This window comes from Ranitomeya imitator, chromosome 9 (assembly GCF_032444005.1).
Source record: "Ranitomeya imitator isolate aRanImi1 chromosome 9, aRanImi1.pri, whole genome shotgun sequence".
Taxonomy (NCBI): Eukaryota; Metazoa; Chordata; class Amphibia; order Anura; family Dendrobatidae; genus Ranitomeya; species Ranitomeya imitator.
In genome coordinates, this window is record NC_091290.1 from 41866759 (window position 1) to 41886040 (window position 19282).

At 46.4% G+C, this 19282-nt stretch overlaps 1 protein-coding gene across 3 annotated transcripts in view; it reads left to right on the plus strand.

The window, feature by feature from the left end:
* The first annotated feature begins 350 nt into the window (after positions 1-350).
* SAC3D1 (SAC3 domain containing 1) overlaps positions 351-19282 on the plus strand; it is a 29856-nt gene continuing 10924 nt past the window's right edge. The window contains exon 1 of one of the 3 annotated variants that reach the window (XM_069740248.1): positions 351-426. The gene's annotated coding sequence lies outside the window, so the exon portion shown is untranslated. Of the gene's footprint in view, positions 427-13128; positions 13255-19282 lie in introns of those variants that run through there. The other 2 variants (XM_069740247.1, XM_069740246.1) reach the window with 2 other exon arrangements.

Here is a 19282-nt window from a genome sequence, read left to right on the forward strand (position 1 = left end):
GTGTGACGGCAGCCTAACACGTTGTTGCGATATCATGATACTGATGGGGTTAAAGAGGGAGCCCTGGTAGGTATTTATTAGTGAGGACATCAGAATGACGCTACCACAAGTTTAACATTAGGCGTCGCCTGGAGACTGTGGACTCTTCTTATGTACTGGTGGATTCTGTGCACTTTTATCAGGGCTGGAGAGCAGCAGCATCTCACCCTATATAACAGCGCCATCTCGTGGCTGCAATGCAGTTACAAAACAGCGCCATCTGGTGGCTGCAATGCAGTTACAAAACAGCGCCACCTGGTGGCAATAATCCGCATTTACAGCCTCTTTTAACGTTACACAAACTGCCGCAACTTGTTTACTGAGACTGCGCGGTGAGAACAGCCAGACCCTGGAGCTCTGCAGGAGGTCGTGGTCGTCGTCTCTCATGTAAATATCCGCCTCTCCTTGTGTGGAGACCTAGCAGAGTACATGCTCAGCAATGAAGAATGCTGGGAGTACGAGGGGCTGCCGGGAACCCGGAAGTAAACAAACTAGTGCACTGCATGCTGGGAGAATGAGATGTGCCCCGGTGCAGTGTGGGTAGCGGTACATAAGGTGATGTGTGGTGGACCGTGGTGCCAGTGTGCTCAGTGCGGGATGTGTCAGGCTGCAGAGCTCCTGACAATAAATACAGAGGTCAGTTCCTGGAAGCAATGGCGCTGCCCCCAGTGCCGGGAGCGCCTCAGGGTCTCAGGCTATCACTAGGGGCCACATTGGCAGGCTCTGCACTTTGTAGGGGCCACATTTTGTCACTAGCAGTGATACACTACAATGGGGGTGTATAAAATGTAGTACAATAAAGGAATTTTCCACCTTTCAGGACAATTATATATATATATATTTACTTAAACACGTGCGTTCAGGGCTAGAAATAACTCCATTGTGCTTTATTACGTTTTTCCTCTTATTCCTCTGTGTGGCTCTATTACTGGCTGCAGAATGAGTTAAAGGGACACTGTCACCTGAATTTGGAGGGAACAATCTTCAGCCATGGAGGCGGGGTTTTGGGGTTTTTGATTCACCCTTTCCTTACCCGCTGGCTGCAATATTGGATTGAAGTTCATTCTCTGTCCTCCATAGTACACGCCTGCGCAAGGCAAGATTACAGTGTGCAGGCATGTACTACGGAGGACAGAGAATGAACTTCAATCCAATATTGCAGCCAGCATGCAGCCAGCGGGTAAGGAAAGGGTGAATCAAAAACCCCAAAACCCCGCCTCCATGGCTGAAGATTGTTCCCTCCAAATTCAGGTGACAGTGTCCCTTTAACTGAGAATCGGTCAGTGAGCCCATCCTGATTGCATGGCAGGCTGTGTAAAACTTTTCCGGAGCTCCTCTCCGCTGATCAAAAGTGAATAAACCGCCTGTAAGAGCCAAAAGGTGGAAATATTTTACTGAAAATCTCCCGTACACATTAGATATTTGGATGACAGTCGGGGGTCTCCCGTACACATTAGATATTTGGATGACAGTTGGGGGTCTCCCGTACACATTAGATATTTGGATGACAGTTGGGGTCTCCCGTACACATTAGATATTTGGATGACAGTCGGGGGTCTCCCGTACACATTAGATATTTGGATGACAGTCGGGGGTCTCCCGTACACATTAGATATTTGGATGACAGTCGGGGGTCTCCCATACACATTAGATATTTGGATGACAGTCAGGGGTCTCCCGTACACATTAGATATTTGGATGTAAGTTGGGGTCTCCCGTACATATTAGATATTTGGATGACAGTCGGGGGTCTCCCGTACACATTAGATATTTGGATGACAGTTGGGGTCTCCCGTACACATTAGATATTTGGATGACAGTCGGGGGTCTCCCGTACACATTAGATATTTGGATGACAGTCGGGGGTCTCCCATACACATTAGATATTTGGATGACAGTCGGGGGTCTCCCGTACACATTAGATATTTAGATGACAGTTGGGGGTCTCCCGTACACATTAGATATTTGGATGACAGTCGGGGGTCTCCCGTACATATTAGATATTTGGATGACAGTCAGGGGTCTCCCGTACACATTAGATATTTGGATGACAGTTGGGGGTCTCCCGTACACATTAGATATTTGGATGACAGGGGTCTCTCATACATATTAGATATTTGGATGACAGTCAGGGGTCTCCCGTACACATTAGATATTTGGATGACAGTCAGGGGTCTCCCGTACACATTAGATATTTGGATGACAGTCAGGGGTCTCCCGTACACATTAGATATTTGGATGACAGTCGGGGGTCTCCCATACACATTAGATATTTGGATGACAGTCGGGGGTCTCCCGTACACATTAGATATTTGGATGACAGTCAGGGGTCTCCCGTACATATTAGATATTTGGATGTAAGTTGGGGTCTCCCGTACATATTAGATATTTGGATGACAGTTGGGGGTCTCCCGTACACATTAGATATTTAGATGACAGTCGGGGGTCTCCCGTACACATTAGATATTTGGATGACAGTCGGGGGTCTCCCGTACACATTAGATATTTGGATGACAGTCGGGGGTCTCCCGTACACATTAGATATTTGGATGACAGTTGGGGTCTCCCGTACACATTAGATATTTAGATGTAAGTTGGGGTCTCCCGTACATATTAGATATTTGGATGACAGTCGGGGGTCTCCCGTACACATTAGTGTATATATCAGTGAGTGATAACTGGATTGTGGGGCAATTGGGGGATGGGGGCTGTATTACATTCTATGGGGGCTGTGCTGTATTACATTCTATGGGGGGGATTTATTACATTATATGGGGGCTGGCTGCATTACATTCTATGGGGCTGGCTGCATTACATTCTATGGGACTGGCTGCATTACATTCTATGGGGGCTGGCTGCATTACGTTCTTTGGGGGCTGGCTGCATTACATTCTATGGAGGCTGGCTGCTTTACATTGCACTATTACATTCTATGGGGGGCTTTATTACATTCTATGGGGGCTGGCTGCATTACATTCTATGGGGCTGGCTGCATTACATTCTATGGGGCTGGCTGCATTACATTCTATGTGGGCTGGCTGCATTACATTGCTGTATTACATTCTATTGGGAGGGGTTTATTACAGTTTATGGGGGCTGGCTGCATTACATTCTATGGGGGCTGGCTGCATTATATTCTATGGGGGCTGGCTGCATTACATTCTATGGGGCTGGCTGCATTACATTCTATGGGGCTGGCTGCATTACATTTTATGGGGGCTGGCTGCATTACATTGCTGTATTACATTCTATGGGGGGGCTTTATTACATTCTATGGAGGCTGGCTGCATTACATTCTATGGGGCTGGCTGCATTACATTCTATGGGGCTGGCTACATTACATTCTATGGGGGCTGGCTGCATTACATTGCTGTATTACATTCTATTGGGAGGCTTTATTACAGTCTATGGGGGCTGGCTGCATTACATTCTATGGGGGCTGGCTGCATTACATTCTATGGGGGCTGGCTGCATAACATTTTATGGGGGCTGGCTACGTTACATTCTATGGGGGCTGGCTGAATTACATTGCTGTATTACATTCTATTGGGGGGCTTTATTACAGTCTATGGGGGCTGGCTGCATTACATTCTATGGGGGCTGGCTGCATTACATTCTATGGGGGCTGGCTGCATTACATTCTATGGGGCCTGGCTGCATTACATTGCTGTTACTGATGTCACCGTTCGTCAGAGTCACCGGGTCTCGTGCTGCCCAGCGGAACCAAAAGTGGCTGTAGGCAAAGTGTATGGAGCATCAGAATGAGGTTCCACAATCCCTTCATTATCTACGAGATCCAGTTATGTAGGTAAAGTAGCGGCTTTTCTTGCTACTGCAACTCAATAAATAGGACCGAGCTGTAATGCTGGATACAGCTGTGATTATATGTTATATACAGTCATGGCCAAAAGTATTGACACGCCTGCAATTCTGTCAGATAATACTCATTTTCTTCCTGAAAATGATTGCAAACACAAATTATTTGGTATTATTATCTTCATTTAATTTGTCTTAAATGAAAAAACATAAAAAGAATTGTCTTAAAGCCAAATTGGATATAATTCCACACCAAACATAAAAAAGGGGGTGGACAAAAGTATTGGCACTGTTCGAAAAATCATGTGATGCTTCTCTAGTTTGTGTAATTAACAGCACCTGTAACTTACCTGTGGCACCTAACAGGTGTTGGCAATAACTAAATCACACTTGCAGCCAGTTGACATGGATTAAAGTTGACTCAACCTCTGTCCTGTGTCCTTGTGTGTACCACATTGAGCATGGAGAAAAGAAAGAAGACCGAAGAACTGTCTGAGGACTGGAGAAACCAAATTGTGAGGAAGCATGAGCAATCTCAAGGCTACTAGTCCATCTCCAAAGACCTGAATGTTTCTGTGTCTACCGTGCGCAGTGTCATCAAGAAGTTTAAAGCCCATGTCACTGTGGCTAACCTCCCTAGATGTGGACGGAAAAGAAAAATTGACAAGAGATTTCAACGCAAGATTGTGCGGATGTTGGATAAAGAACCTCGACTAACATCCAAACAAGTTCAAGCTGCCCTGCAGTCCAAGGGTACAACAGTGTCAACCCGTACTATCCGTCGGCGTCTGAATGAAAAGGGACTGTATGGTAGGAGACACAGGAAGACCCCACTTCTTACCCCGAGACATAAAAAAGCCAGGCTGAAGTTTGCCAAAACTTACCTGAAAAAGCCTAAAATATTTTGGAAGAATGTTCTCTGGTCAGATGAGACAAAAGTGGAGCTTTTTGGGCAAAGGCATCAACATAGAGTTTACAGAAAAAAAGAGGCATTCAAAGAAAAGAACACGGTCCCTACAGTAAAACATGGCGGAGGTTCCCTGATGTTTTGGGGTTGCTTTGCTGCCTCTGGCACTGGACTGCTTGACCGTGTGCATGGCATTATGAAGTCTGAAGACTACCAACAAATTTTGCAGCATAATGTAGGGCCCAGTGTGAGAAAGCTGGGTCTCCCTCAGAGGTCATGGGTCTTCCAGCAGGACAATGACCCAAAACACACTTCAAAAAGCACTAGAAAATGGTTTGAGAGAAAGCACTGGAGACTTCTAAGGTGGCCAGCAATGAGTCCAGACCTGAATCCCATCGAACACCTGTGGAGAGATCTAAAAATGGCAGTTTGGAGAAGGCAGCCTTCAAATATCTGGGACCTGGAGCAGTTTGCCAAAGAAGAATGGTCTAAAATTCCAGCAGAGCATTGTAAGAAACTCATTGATGGTTACCGGAAGCGGTTGGTCACAGTTATTTTGGCTAAAGGTTGTGCAACCAAGTATTAGGCTGAGGGTGCCAATACTTTTGTCTGGCCCATTTTGGGAGTTTTGTGTGAAATGATCAATGTTTTGCTTTTTGCTTCATTTTTGTTTTTTTCATTTAAGACAAATTAAATTAAGATAATACCAAAGAATTTGTGATTGCAATCATTTTCAGGAAGAAACTGAGTATTATCTGACAGAATTGCAGGGGTGTCAATACTTTTGGCCATGACTGTAGTTGTGTTACACTCCCCTCACTTCTTGTAACCTACAAGTGTACAAAGATATTCTACAGTCACCATGTGACAAGTGGGCCTGTGTACCTTCAAATGCCGGGGCTGAATTTTAGTCCCAGTCCGGCCCTGGATGGCAGCCATGCACAGAGTGGACATGTGAGCTGAAAAAGACTTTTTTTTTATTTACTCTTCCCGAATTTCCCCTGACAAATTATGTTGGGGGCCATAAGGATCAAGTGGTTGCAATACCCGGCTATCCGCAGCTGGGTATTGCACATCCGCTCTGTAACTTTCCATGGTCTGAGAGGGTCTGAATGTCCCAGAACACAGCAAAATACTTCCTGGACAGCGCGGGTGCATGCGCAGTAATGCTTTTCGACTTTGCCCGCAGTTGGGCAAAGCATACTGCGCGTGTGCGAGGGAAGATTGCACTGCGCACACACGAACTATGGAGGACAAGTGCTCTAATTCTCGAACATAGTGCAGACAACAGGGACGGATGGGGTGGAGATATGAAGACGAAACACCCTCCATCGAACCGGAAAAAAGGCATTTACATATCCCGACAATTTGAGGTGACAGATTCCCTTTAAGAGGGGTGTCCTAATACTAGAGTAGCGTGTACCTCTCACTACTCTTTACAGTCTGCAGCTGGACTAATTTATTAGAACTTGTGACTGAAATTGATGTAAGGGTGCCATTACATGTAGTGAATGGGGGGCAGTAGTGAGCCGTGTTGCTGAGAACTGTGCAGTTGATTTACCGCAAACTGCAGTGGTTTTACTCTGGTCTTCATCTGTGATACATCTATATATATATATATATATATATATATATATATATATATATATATATATATATATATATATATATAATAGTCTAAGGGGTACTTCCGTCTCTTTGTCTGTAACTTCCGTAATGGAAATCCCGGGTCGCAGATTGGTTGCGCCCGGCTGGCCGCGACCAATCAGCGATATTTGGGTGGGATTTACCACTTCACTTTTTACTATTGATGCTGCCTATGCAGCATCAATAGTAAAAACATATGTTAAAAATAATAAAAAAACAAAACTTTATATTCTCACCTTCCGCCGTCCGTGCCAGCCTTTCCCGCTCCTCGCGATGCTCCGGTCCCAAGAATGCATTGAGGCAACGACCCGAGATCACGTGGCGGTCTCGTGAGACCGCTACATGATCATGTGTTATTGCCGCAAGGCATTACTGGGAACGGAGTGTCACGACGAGCATCGCTAAAGACCTCGGCTGGATCCGGGGGCTGACGGAAGGTGACTATATAACTATTTTTTATTTTCATTGTTTTTTTTAACAGGGATACGGTGCCCACGTTGCTATATACTACGTGGGCTGTGTGATATACTACGTGGGCTGTGCTATAAACTACGTCGGCTGTGTTATATACTGCGTGGGCTGTTATCTACTGCGTGGGCTGTGTTATATACTATGTCACTGTGCTATATACTATGTGGGCTGTGCTATATACTATGTGGCTGCAATATACTATGTGGCTGTGTTAGATACTACATGGCCTGTGTTATATACTACCTCACTGTGCTATATACTACGTGGGCTGTGCTATATACTACGTGGCTGTGTTATACAGTGCCTACAAGTAGTATTCAACCCCCTGCAGATTTAGCAGGTTTACACATTTGGAATTAACTTGGCATTGTGACATTTGGACTGTAGATCAGCCTGGAAGTGTGAAATGCACTGCAACAAAAAAGAATGTTATTTCTTTGTTTATTTTTTTTTTTGAAAACTTGTGGAAGGAGCTCAAGATTAAAGTCCACATGAGACACCCAAAGAACCTAGATAACTTGGAGAAGATCTGCATGGAGGAGTGGGCCAAGATAACTCCAGAGACCTGTGCCGGCCTGATCAGGTCTTATAATGTGTGTGTGCAATGTGTGTTTATGTGAACTGCATATAATTCCTACCTGGTATGCTGCTGTCCATCTACTCTGCCTTTCCTGCAATGTGTGTTTATGTGAACTGCATATAATTCCTACCTGGTATGCTGCTGTCCATCTACTCTGCCTTTCCTGCAATGTGTGTTTATGTGAACTGCATATAATTCCCACCTGGTATGCTTTGCTTACCCATTGTTTTCTATCCATTCGTATTTCACTTCCCTTGCTTCTTGCTTGCATACCTGAGTGGCCATCTACCCCACCCCCTCTTTATGACCTGGCTTAACTGTGAACATGTGCTCTAGACACACACGCCCACATCCTCCCTCTCAGCTGTGAGCCCTTAGGTGCCCATAAATTCATAGCCATGAGTCTGACCAGACGTGTCTGACCATCTTAGAAATTGCATTTTTAAATTGCTATGAATTAGACTAGAATTGGACTGGAATTGACTGGAAGGTAAAGGAATAGAAAACCACTATAATGTTTCGGTTTCTATTCACATTCACCCCCATACTACTTTATTTCTTCCTATCTCCTGTAGTCCCTCCACCCAGTAAAGAACTAGTCATTTCTCCCTCCATCCTCCCCAGTCATCTCACCTCCTCCACAGAACTATTCCTCCACATACAATCCTTTCTCGCCAGGCACACACGGCCACATCATGACCTATCCAGCTCACACCTTCTAACGCTCTGTCTGCTGCTCCTCATTGCTGGCGACATATCCCCAAATCCTGGCCCTCCTCATCACATCCCCACACTCATTTCTAATCCCCTGCCACGATCCTCTACACGTCCTCGCAACCACAGTAACCTCATACCCATTCATCCGGTCCCCACTCCCCCAATTTCCCTATCTGGAGCACTATGGAACGCACGCTCTGTCTGCAATAAACTTCCATTTATCCATGACCTCTTTATCAATAACAAACTCTCCTTCCTCGGCATCACTGAAACCTGGCTCACCCCTTCTGACACAGTCTCCCCTGCTGCACTCTCTTACGGTGGCTTCCACCTTTCTCACACACCCCGCCCCAGCAGCAAGCATGGCGGAGGAGTTGGTTTTCTCCTGTCAGATAACTGCTCCTTCACCCCAATCCCACTGCCACCCTCTGTTATCCTCCCTTCCTTTGAGGTGCACTCTGTGCGCATCTACTCCCCCTCCAACCTCCAACTGGCTGTCATCTACCGTCCCCCAGGGCCAGCCACCACCTTCTTCGACCACTTCACCACCTGGCTACTCCACTTCCTCGCCGCTGACATCCCCACTATCATCATGGGCGACTTCAACATCCCCATTGACACTTCCCTCTCAGCTGCCACTAAACTTCTATCTCTCACTTCCTCCTTTGGCCTCACTCAATGGTCTTCTACAGCCACCCACAAAGATGGTCACACACTGGACCTCATTCTCACCCGCCTCTGCTCCCTATCTAACCTCTCAAACTCACCTCTTCCTCTTTCTGACCACAACCTACTTACATTCTCTTCCCTTTCCACTCCTTGTCTACAACCCCCACCCCACAAACTCTCACACCCTCGCAGAAATCTTAAACACCTTGATCTTCACTCACTCTCTGAATCCCTCCTCCCTCTCACAGACATAAGCTCCCTACACAATGCGGATGATGCTGCCACTCTATATAACACCACAATAGCTGCAGCTTTGGAATCTCTTGCCCCTCTCACACATACCAAAGCTCGCAAAATCAACAGACAACCCTGGCACACCAGCATGACAAAAGAACTGAGGCGAGCTTCCAGAGCTGCTGAGCGCAGATGGAAAAGATCCCACTCCATCGAGCACTTCATCGCATTCAAACAGTCCCTCACTGCTTTCAAAACCATGCTCGCCACAGCAAAACAAACCTACTTCTCATCTCTCATATCCTCCCTGTCTCACAACCCCAAACAGTTATTCAACACCTTCAACTCTCTCCTCCGTCCCCCAGCACCTCCTCCCTCCCCACTCATCTCAGCTGAAGACTTCGCCTCATTTTTCAAGCAGAAAATTGAGAACATCAGAGACAATTTTAGTAAACAACCCCCAGAACCCTTCCTCCCAACTACCCAGCCCTCCACCTCCAAAACCAACTTCTCCACCATTACAGAAGACGGACTCTCCACTCTACTCTCAAGATCGCATCTCACCACCTGTGCACTTGACCCACTCCCATCCCACTTCATCCCAAACCTCACCACAGTCTTCATCCCAACCCTAACCCATCTCTTTAACCTATCACTAACAACTGGCATTTTCCCCTCAAGCTTTAAACATGCCACAATCACACCTATCCTCAAAAAGCCCTCTCTTGACCCATCCTCTGTATCTAGCTATCGCCCTATATCACTTCTCCCCTTTGCCTCAAAACTACTGGAACAACATGTCCATACTGAACTGTCCTCCCATCTATCTTCCTGCTCCTTCTTCGACCGCTTTCAATCAGGCTTCCGGTCACACCACTCCACTGAAACTGCCCTAACTAAGGTCACCAATGACCTATTAACCGCCAAGAGCAAGCGACACAACTCTGTCCTCCTCCTCCTGGACCTGTCCTCTGCCTTTGACACAGTGGACCATTCCCTGCTGCTGCAGACCCTCTCATCCCTTGGCATCACAGAATTGGCCCTATCCTGGATCTCATCATACCTAACTGACCGTACATTCAGCGTCTCCCACTCACACACCACCTCCTCACCTCGCCCCCTATCTGTCGGAGTCCCGCAAGGTTCAGTTCTAGGACCCCTGCTCTTCTCCATCTACACCTTTGGCCTGGGACAGCTCATAGAATCTCACGGCTTTCAGTATCATCTCTATGCTGACGACACACAGATCTACATCTCTGGACCAGATATCACCTCCCTACTAACCAGAATCCCTCAATGTCTGTCTGCTATTTCATCCTTCTTCTCCACTAGATTTCTAAAACTTAACATGGACAAAACAGAATTCATCATCTTTCCCCCATCTCACGCGATCTCCCCAACGAACCTATCCATTACAGTAAACGGCTGCCCACTCTCCCCAGTCCCACAAGCCCGCTGTCTTGGGGTAATCCTTGACACTGATCTCTCCTTTAAACCACATATCCAAACCCTTTCCACTTCCTGCCGCCTCCAACTCAAAAATATTTCACGGATCCGCACATTCCTAAACCAAGAATCTGCAAAAACCCTAGTCCATGCCCTCATCATCTCCCGCCTTGACTACTGTAACCTCCTGCTCTGTGGCCTCCCCTCCAACACTCTCGCACCCCTCCAATCTATTCTAAACTCTGCTGCCCGACTAATCCACCTGTCCCCCCGCTATTCCCCGGCCTCTCCCCTCTGTCAATCCCTGCACTGGCTCCCCATCACCCAGAGACTCCAGTACAAAAGCCTAACCATGACATATAAAGCCATCCACAACCTGTCTCCTCCATACATCTGTGACCTCGTCTCCCGGTACTTTCCTGCACGCAACCTCCGATCCTCACAAGATCTCCTTCTCTACTCCCCTATTATCTCCTCTTCCCACAATCGCATACAAGATTTCTCTCGTGCATCCCCCCTACTCTGGAATGCTCTACCACAACATATCAGACTCTCGCCTACCATCGAAACCTTCAAAAAGAACCTGAAGACCCACCTCTTCCGACAAGCCTACAACCTGCAGTAACCACCGATTGACCAAACCGCTGCACGGCCAGCTCTACCCTCACCTACTGTATCCTCACCCATCCCTTGTAGATTGTGAGCCCTCGCGGGCAGGGTCCTCTCTCCTCCTGTACCAGTTGTGACTTGTATTTTTCAAGATTATTGTACTTGTTTTATTATGTATACCCCTCCTCACATGTAAAGCGCCATGGAATAAATGGCGCTATAATAATAAATAATAATAATAATAATAAAAGACGATTATTAGCTGTAATTGCAAACAAAGGTTATTCCACAAAATATTAAACCTAGGGGTTGAATAATAATTGACCCACACTTTTATGTTTAAAATTTATAAAAATTTAACTGAGCAACAAAACTTTTTGGTTTGTAAGATTTATGCATCTGTTAATAAATCCTGCTCTTGTTTGAAGTTTGAAGGCTCTAACTTATTTGCATCTTATTAAACCTGCTAAATCTGCAAGGGGTTGAATACTACTTGTAGGCACTGTATACTGCGTGGCAATGCAATATTCTACATTGCTGTGCTATATACTACGTGGCCTGTGTTATATACTACATGGGCTGTGTTATATACTACCTCGCTCGCTGTGCTATATATTACGTGGGCTCTGCTTGTTGTTAAACCTATAAAAATCAGAAAAGAAAAAATTGCCGAATAAGAAACTGACGAATAAGAAACCAACTCCAGTCTTGTTTAGGGACCTATTCAGTTTGGAAGTGACTTTAGGGGACCTGTTTATTGGAAAAAAAAAAAACACAAAGTGGGCGCCACTCAACATATTCAAAACTGCTGGTGGGTAGTTTATTGACCCTTTAGGTGCTTTTCAGGAATTAACGCAACGTAGAATGACCGGAAAGAAAACATTTTATCATTAAACTGTTGCTAAGACCTGCACCGAGGCCACCCGAGTAGACAGACCCTTTGGTTAAGTCAATACTTGGCTCTGATTTACCATGGCAACCATCAATAAGGCTGCCGTCACACTAGCAGTATTTGGTCAGGATTTTTCATCAGTATCTGTAAGCCAAAACCAGGAGAGGAACAAATAGAGGAAAAGTATAATAGAAGCATATGCACCACTTCTGTATTTATCACCCACTCCTGGTTTTGGCTACAGATACTGATGTAAAATTCTGACCAAATACTGATAGTGTGACGGCAGCCTAACACGTTGTTGCGATATCATGATACTGATGGGGTTAAAGAGGGAGCCCTGGTAGGTATTTATTAGGCTACGTTCACATTAGCGTTGCGCCGCCCTGCGTCGGCGACGCAACGCGCGACGCACGGAAAAACGCGCGCAAACGCGCGCAAAAACGCGCGCGTTTTGCGACGCGTGCGTCGTTTTTGACGAAAATCGGACGCACAGAAAATGCAACTTGTTGCATTTTCTTGCGTCCGACGCTAGCGTCGGAAACGACGCACGTGGCGAAAAACGCCACCCAAAAAACGCACGCATCCCCTATGTTAAACATAGGGGCGCGTCGCCGCTGCGTCGCCGACGCAACAGCGGCGCAACGCTAATGTGAACGTAGCCTTAGTGAGGACATCAGAATGACGCTACCACAAGTTTAACATTAGGCGTCGCCTGGAGACTGTGGACTCTTCTTATGTACTGGTGGATTCTGTGCACTTTTATCAGGGCTGGAGAGCAGCAGCATCTCACCCTATATAACAGCGCCATCTCGTGGCTGCAATGCAGTTACAAAACAGCGCCATCTGGTGGCAATAATCCGCATTTACAGCCTCTTTTAACGTTACACAAACTGCCGCAACTTGTTTACTGAGACTGCGCGGTGAGAACAGCCAGACCCTGGAGCTCTGCAGGAGGTCGTGGTCATCGTCTCTCATGTAAATATCCGCCTCTCCTTGTGTGGAGACATAGCAGAGTACATGCTCAGCAATGAAGAATGCTGGGAGTACGAGGGGCTGCCGGGAACCCGGAAGTAAACAAACTAGTGCACTGCATGCTGGGAGAATGAGATGTGCCCCGGTGCAGTGTGGGTAGCGGTACATAAGGTGATGTGTGGTGGACCGTGGTGCCAGTGTGCTCAGTGCGGGATGTGTCAGGCTGCAGAGCTCCTGACAATAAATACAGAGGTCAGTTCCTGGAAGCAATGGCGCTGCCCCCAGTGCCGGGAGCGCCTCAGGGTCTCAGGCTATCACTAGGGGCCACATTGGCAGGCTCTGCACTTTGTAGGGGCCACATTTTGTCACTAGCAGTGATACACTACAATGGGGGTGTATAAAATGTAGTACAATAAAGGAATTTTCCACCTTTCAGGACAATTATATATATATATATTTACTTAAACACGTGCGTTCAGGGCTAGAAATAACTCCATTGTGCTTTATTACGTTTTTCCTCTTATTCCTCTGTGTGGCTCTATTACTGGCTGCAGAATGAGTTAAAGGGACACTGTCACCTGAATTTGGAGGGAACAATCTTCAGCCATGGAGGCGGGGTTTTTGGGTGTTTGATTCACCCTTTCCTTACCCGCTGGCTGCAATATTGGATTGAAGTTCATTCTCTGTCCTCCATAGTACACGCCTGCGCAAGGCAAGATTACAGTGTGCAGGCATGTACTACGGAGGACAAAGAATGAACTTCAATCCAATATTGCAGCCAGCCTGCAGCCAGCGGGTAAGGAAAGGGTGAATCAAAAACCCCAAAACCCCGCCTCCATGGCTGAAGATTGTTCCCTCCAAATTCAGGTGACAGTGTCCCTTTAACTGAGAATCGGTCAGTGAGCCCATCCTGATTGCATGGCAGGCTGTGTAAAACTTTTCCGGAGCTCCTCTCCGCTGATCAAAAGTGAATAAACCGCCTGTAAGAGCCAAAAGGTGGAAATATTTTACTGAAAATCTCCCGTACACATTAGATATTTGGATGACAGTCGGGGGTCTCCCGTACACATTAGATATTTGGATGACAGTTGGGGGTCTCCCGTACACATTAGATATTTGGATGACAGTTGGGGTCTCCCGTACACATTAGATATTTGGATGACAGTCGGGGGTCTCCCGTACACATTAGATATTTGGATGACAGTCGGGGGTCTCCCGTACACATTAGATATTTGGATGACAGTCGGGGGTCTCCCGTACACATTAGATATTTGGATGACAGTCAGGGGTCTCCCGTACACATTAGATATTTGGATGACAGTCGGGGGTCTCCCGTACACATTAGATATTTGGATGACAGTCGGGGGTCTCCCATACACATTAGATATTTGGATGACAGTCAGGGGTCTCCCGTACACATTAGATATTTGGATGTAAGTTGGGGTCTCCCGTACATATTAGATATTTGGATGACAGTCGGGGGTCTCCCGTACACATTAGATATTTGGATGACAGTTGGGGTCTCCCGTACACATTAGATATTTGGATGACAGTCGGGGGTCTCCCGTACACATTAGATATTTGGATGACAGTCGGGGGTCTCCCGTACACATTAGATATTTAGATGACAGTTGGGGGTCTCCCGTACACATTAGATATTTGGATGACAGTCGGGGGTCTCCCGTACATATTAGATATTTGGATGACAGTCAGGGGTCTCCCGTACACATTAGATATTTGGATGACAGTTGGGGGTCTCCCGTACACATTAGATATTTGGATGACAGGGGTCTCTCATACATATTAGATATTTGGATGACAGTCAGGGGTCTCCCGTACACATTAGATATTTGGATGACAGTCGGGGGTCTCCCGTACACATTAGATATTTGGATGACAGTCAGGGGTCTCTCATACATATTAGATATTTGGATGACAGTCGGGGGTCTCCCGTACACATTAGATATTTGGATGACAGTCGGGGTCTCCCGTACACATTAGATATTTGGATGACAGTCGGGGGTCTCCCATACACATTAGATATTTGGATGACAGTCGGGGGTCTCCCGTACACATTAGATATTTGGATGACAGTCAGGGGTCTCCCGTACATATTAGATATTTGGATGTAAGTTGGGGGTCTCCCGTACACATTAGATATTTGGATGTAAGTTGGGGTCTCCTGTACATATTAGATATTTGGATGACAGTCGGGGGTCTCCCGTACACATTAGATATTTGGATGTAAGTTGGGGTCTCCCGTACACATTAGATATTTGGATGACAGTCGGGGGTCTCCCGTACACATTAGATATTTGGATGACAGTTGGGGGTCTCCCGTACACATTAGATATTTGGATGACAGGGGTCTCTCATACATATTAGATATTTGGATGACAGTCAGGGGTCTCCCGTACACATTAGATATTTGGATGACAGTCGGGGGTCTCCCGTACACATTAGATATTTGGATGACAGGGGTCTCTCATACATATTAGATATTTGGATGACAGTTGGGGGTCTCCCGTACACATTAGATATTTGGATGACAGGGGTCTCTCATACATATTAGATATTTAGATGACAGTCGGGGGTCTCCCGTACACATTAGATATTTGGATGACAGTCGGGGGTCTCCCGTACACATTAGATATTTGGATGACAGTCGGGGGTCTCCCGTACACATTAGATATTTGGATGACAGTCAGGGGTCTCCCGTACACATTAGATATTTGGATGACAGTCGGGGGTCTCCCATACACATTAGATATTTGGATGACAGTCGGGGGTCTCCCGTACACATTAGATATTTGGATGACAGTCAGGGGTCTCCCGTACATATTAGATATTTGGATGTAAGTTGGGGTCTCCCGTACATATTAGATATTTGGATGACAGTCGGGGGTCTCCCGTACACATTAGATATTTAGATGACAGTCGGGGGTCTCCCGTACACATTAGATATTTGGATGACAGTCGGGGGTCTCCCGTACACATTAGATATTTGGATGACAGTCGGGGGTCTCCCGTACACATTAGATATTTGGATGACAGTTGGGGGTCTCCCGTACACATTAGATATTTGGATGACAGGGGTCTCTCATACATATTAGATATTTGGATGACAGTCAGGGGTCTCCCGTACACATTAGATATTTGGATGACAGTCGGGGGTCTCCCGTACACATTAGATATTTGGATGACAGTCAGGGGTCTCCCGTACATATTAGATATTTGGATGTAAGTTGGGGTCTCCCGTACATATTAGATATTTGGATGACAGTCGGGGGTCTCCCGTACACATTAGATATTTAGATGACAGTCGGGGGTCTCCCGTACACATTAGATATTTGGATGACAGTCGGGGGTCTCCCGTACACATTAGATATTTGGATGACAGTCGGGGGTCTCCCGTACACATTAGATATTTGGATGTAAGTTGGGGTCTCCCGTACATATTAGATATTTGGATGACAGTCGGGGGTCTCCCGTACACATTAGATATTTGGATGACAGTCGGGGGTCTCCCGTACACATTAGATATTTGGATGTAAGTTGGGGTCTCCCGTACATATTAGATATTTGGATGACAGTCGGGGGTCTCCCGTACACATTAGATATTTAGATGACAGTCGGGGGTCTCCAGTACACATTAGATATTTGGATGACAGTCGGGGATCTCCCGTACACATTAGATATTTGGATGACAGTCGGGGGTCTCCCGTACACATTAGATATTTGGATGACAGTTGGGGGTCTCCCGTACACATTAGATATTTGGATGACAGTCAGGGGTCTCCCGTACACATTAGATATTTGGATGACAGGGGTCTCTCATACATATTAGATATTTGGATGACAGTCAGAGGTCTCCCGTACACATTAGATATTTGGATGACAGTCGGGGGTCTCCCGTACACATTAGATATTTGGATGACAGTCAGGGGTCTCTCGTACACATTAAATATTTGGATGACAGTCGGGGGTCTCCCGTACACATTAGATATTTGGATGACAGTCGGGGGTCTCCCGTACACATTAGATATTTGGATGACAGTCGGGGGTCTCCCGTACACATTAGATATTTGGATGACAGTCAGGGGTCTCTCGTACACATTAAATATTTGGATGACAGTCGGGGGTCTCCCGTACACATTAGATATTTGGATGACAGTCAGGGGTCTCCCATACACATTAGATATTTGGATGACAGTCGGGGGTCTCCCATACACATTAGATATTCAGATGACAGTCGGGGGTCTCCCGTACACATTAGATATTTGATATCAAAATGGTGGTCCTAGAAAGCAACATCGCGTGAGTATACTCAAAGAAACCACTCACTGTTGCTCACTTGTCGGACTATTAAACCATACCAGTCGTAACTGTATACTACAGAGAGGATGTGGAAACCACAAGAAAAAACGACCAACAAGGGTAGCTATAATAAAGATAAAAGCAAATACTTTATTAAATACATATCTTATAAAACAAAATAGGACATAAATAGAACAAAGGTGGGGAAACGGAAAATGTCACAATACAGGTACTCCCCTATAAGGAAACAGAACATGCAGGCCAGGCCCCGACTCCCTAATTAAAAAAGATGTTTGTAGTGGGAGAAGACACCAAAGGGACGGAATGGCTATAAGTAATGTGGAACACTCAACATGTATTTATACACAGCGCCCTGAGGTAGTGGAATATACCAAGATCACTATAATGCCCGTATGTTAGCAGTTCATAACTATATAGAATAGGGCCCAGAGGACTAAAAATCACTGAGACGTGCCTCAGTGTCCACTAAAATCGGGCATGTTATGTGTAGATGAAACCAGGTGAGTTACCAACAAATACCATATCCGAACCCATAAAACCCAACCCCAGGAATATTACCAGGGAGGTGCCAATGCACCCATATAAAGCGTAAACCAAGGCATAAACCAAACACTATTACCTGGTCCTGGGCGGTGAGCAGATGTACACAGGGGGCGTAGCCGGCACGTCTACCCGACGCGCGTTTCGGAGCCGAGGCTCCTTCGTCAGGGGTGCGTGTCAGAATGTCTCAGTGCCGGGGTTTAAATGTGGGCCCGCCAGTTTCTGCAGTTGCGTCGACCGGAAGTGAAGCAGGCGTTGCCGGGTCAACACCACACACAGCGGCGGCGACGTCATGCGGGGGCGCCGCCATAACCATGGCAACCGCCTGAGCATCAAGACGCCGCAAGCCGCGGTGAGCAGTGATCCACGGCACGCATGCGTACAGGAGACGCCGCTGCACATTAGATATTTGGATGACAGTTGGGGTCTCCCGTACACATTAGATATTTGGATGTAAGTTGGGGTCTCCCGTACATATTAGATATTTGGATGACAGTCGGGGGTCTCCCGTACACATTAGATATTTAGATGACAGTCGGGGGTCTCCCGTACACATTAGATATTTGGATGACAGTCGGGGGTCTCCCGTACACATTAGATATTTGGATGACAGTCGGGGGTCTCCCGTACACATTAGATATTTGGATGACAGTTGGGGGTCTCCCGTACACATTAGATATTTGGATGACAGGGGTCTCTCATACATATTAGATATTTGGATGACAGTCGGGGGTCTCCCGTACACATTAGATATTTGGATGACAGTCAGGGGTCTCCCGTACACATTAGATATTTGGATGACAGTCAGAGGTCTCCCGTACACATTAGATATTTGGATGACAGTCGGGGGTCTCCCGTACACATTAGATATTTGGATGACAGTCAGGGGTCTCTCGTACACATTAAATATTTGGATGACAGTCGGGGGTCTCCCGTACACATTAGATATTTGGATGACAGTCGGGGGTCTCCCGTACACATTAGATATTTGGATGACAGTCGGGGGTCTCCCGTACACATTAGATATTTGGATGACAGTCAGGGGTCTCTCGTACACATTAAATATTTGGATGACAGTCGGGGGTCTCCCGTACATATTAGATATTTGGATGACAGTCGGGGGTCTCCCGTACACATTAGATATTTGGATGACAGTCGGGGGTCTCCCGTACACATTAGATATTTGGATGACAGTCGGGGGTCTCCCGTACACATTAGATATTTGGATGACAGTCGGGGGTCTCCCGTACACATTAGATATTTGGATGACAGTCAGGGGTCTCCCATACACATTAGATATTTGGATGACAGTCGGGGGTCTCCCATACACATTAGATATTCAGATGACAGTCGGGGGTCTCCCGTACACATTAGATATTTGGATGACAGTCAGGGGTCTCCC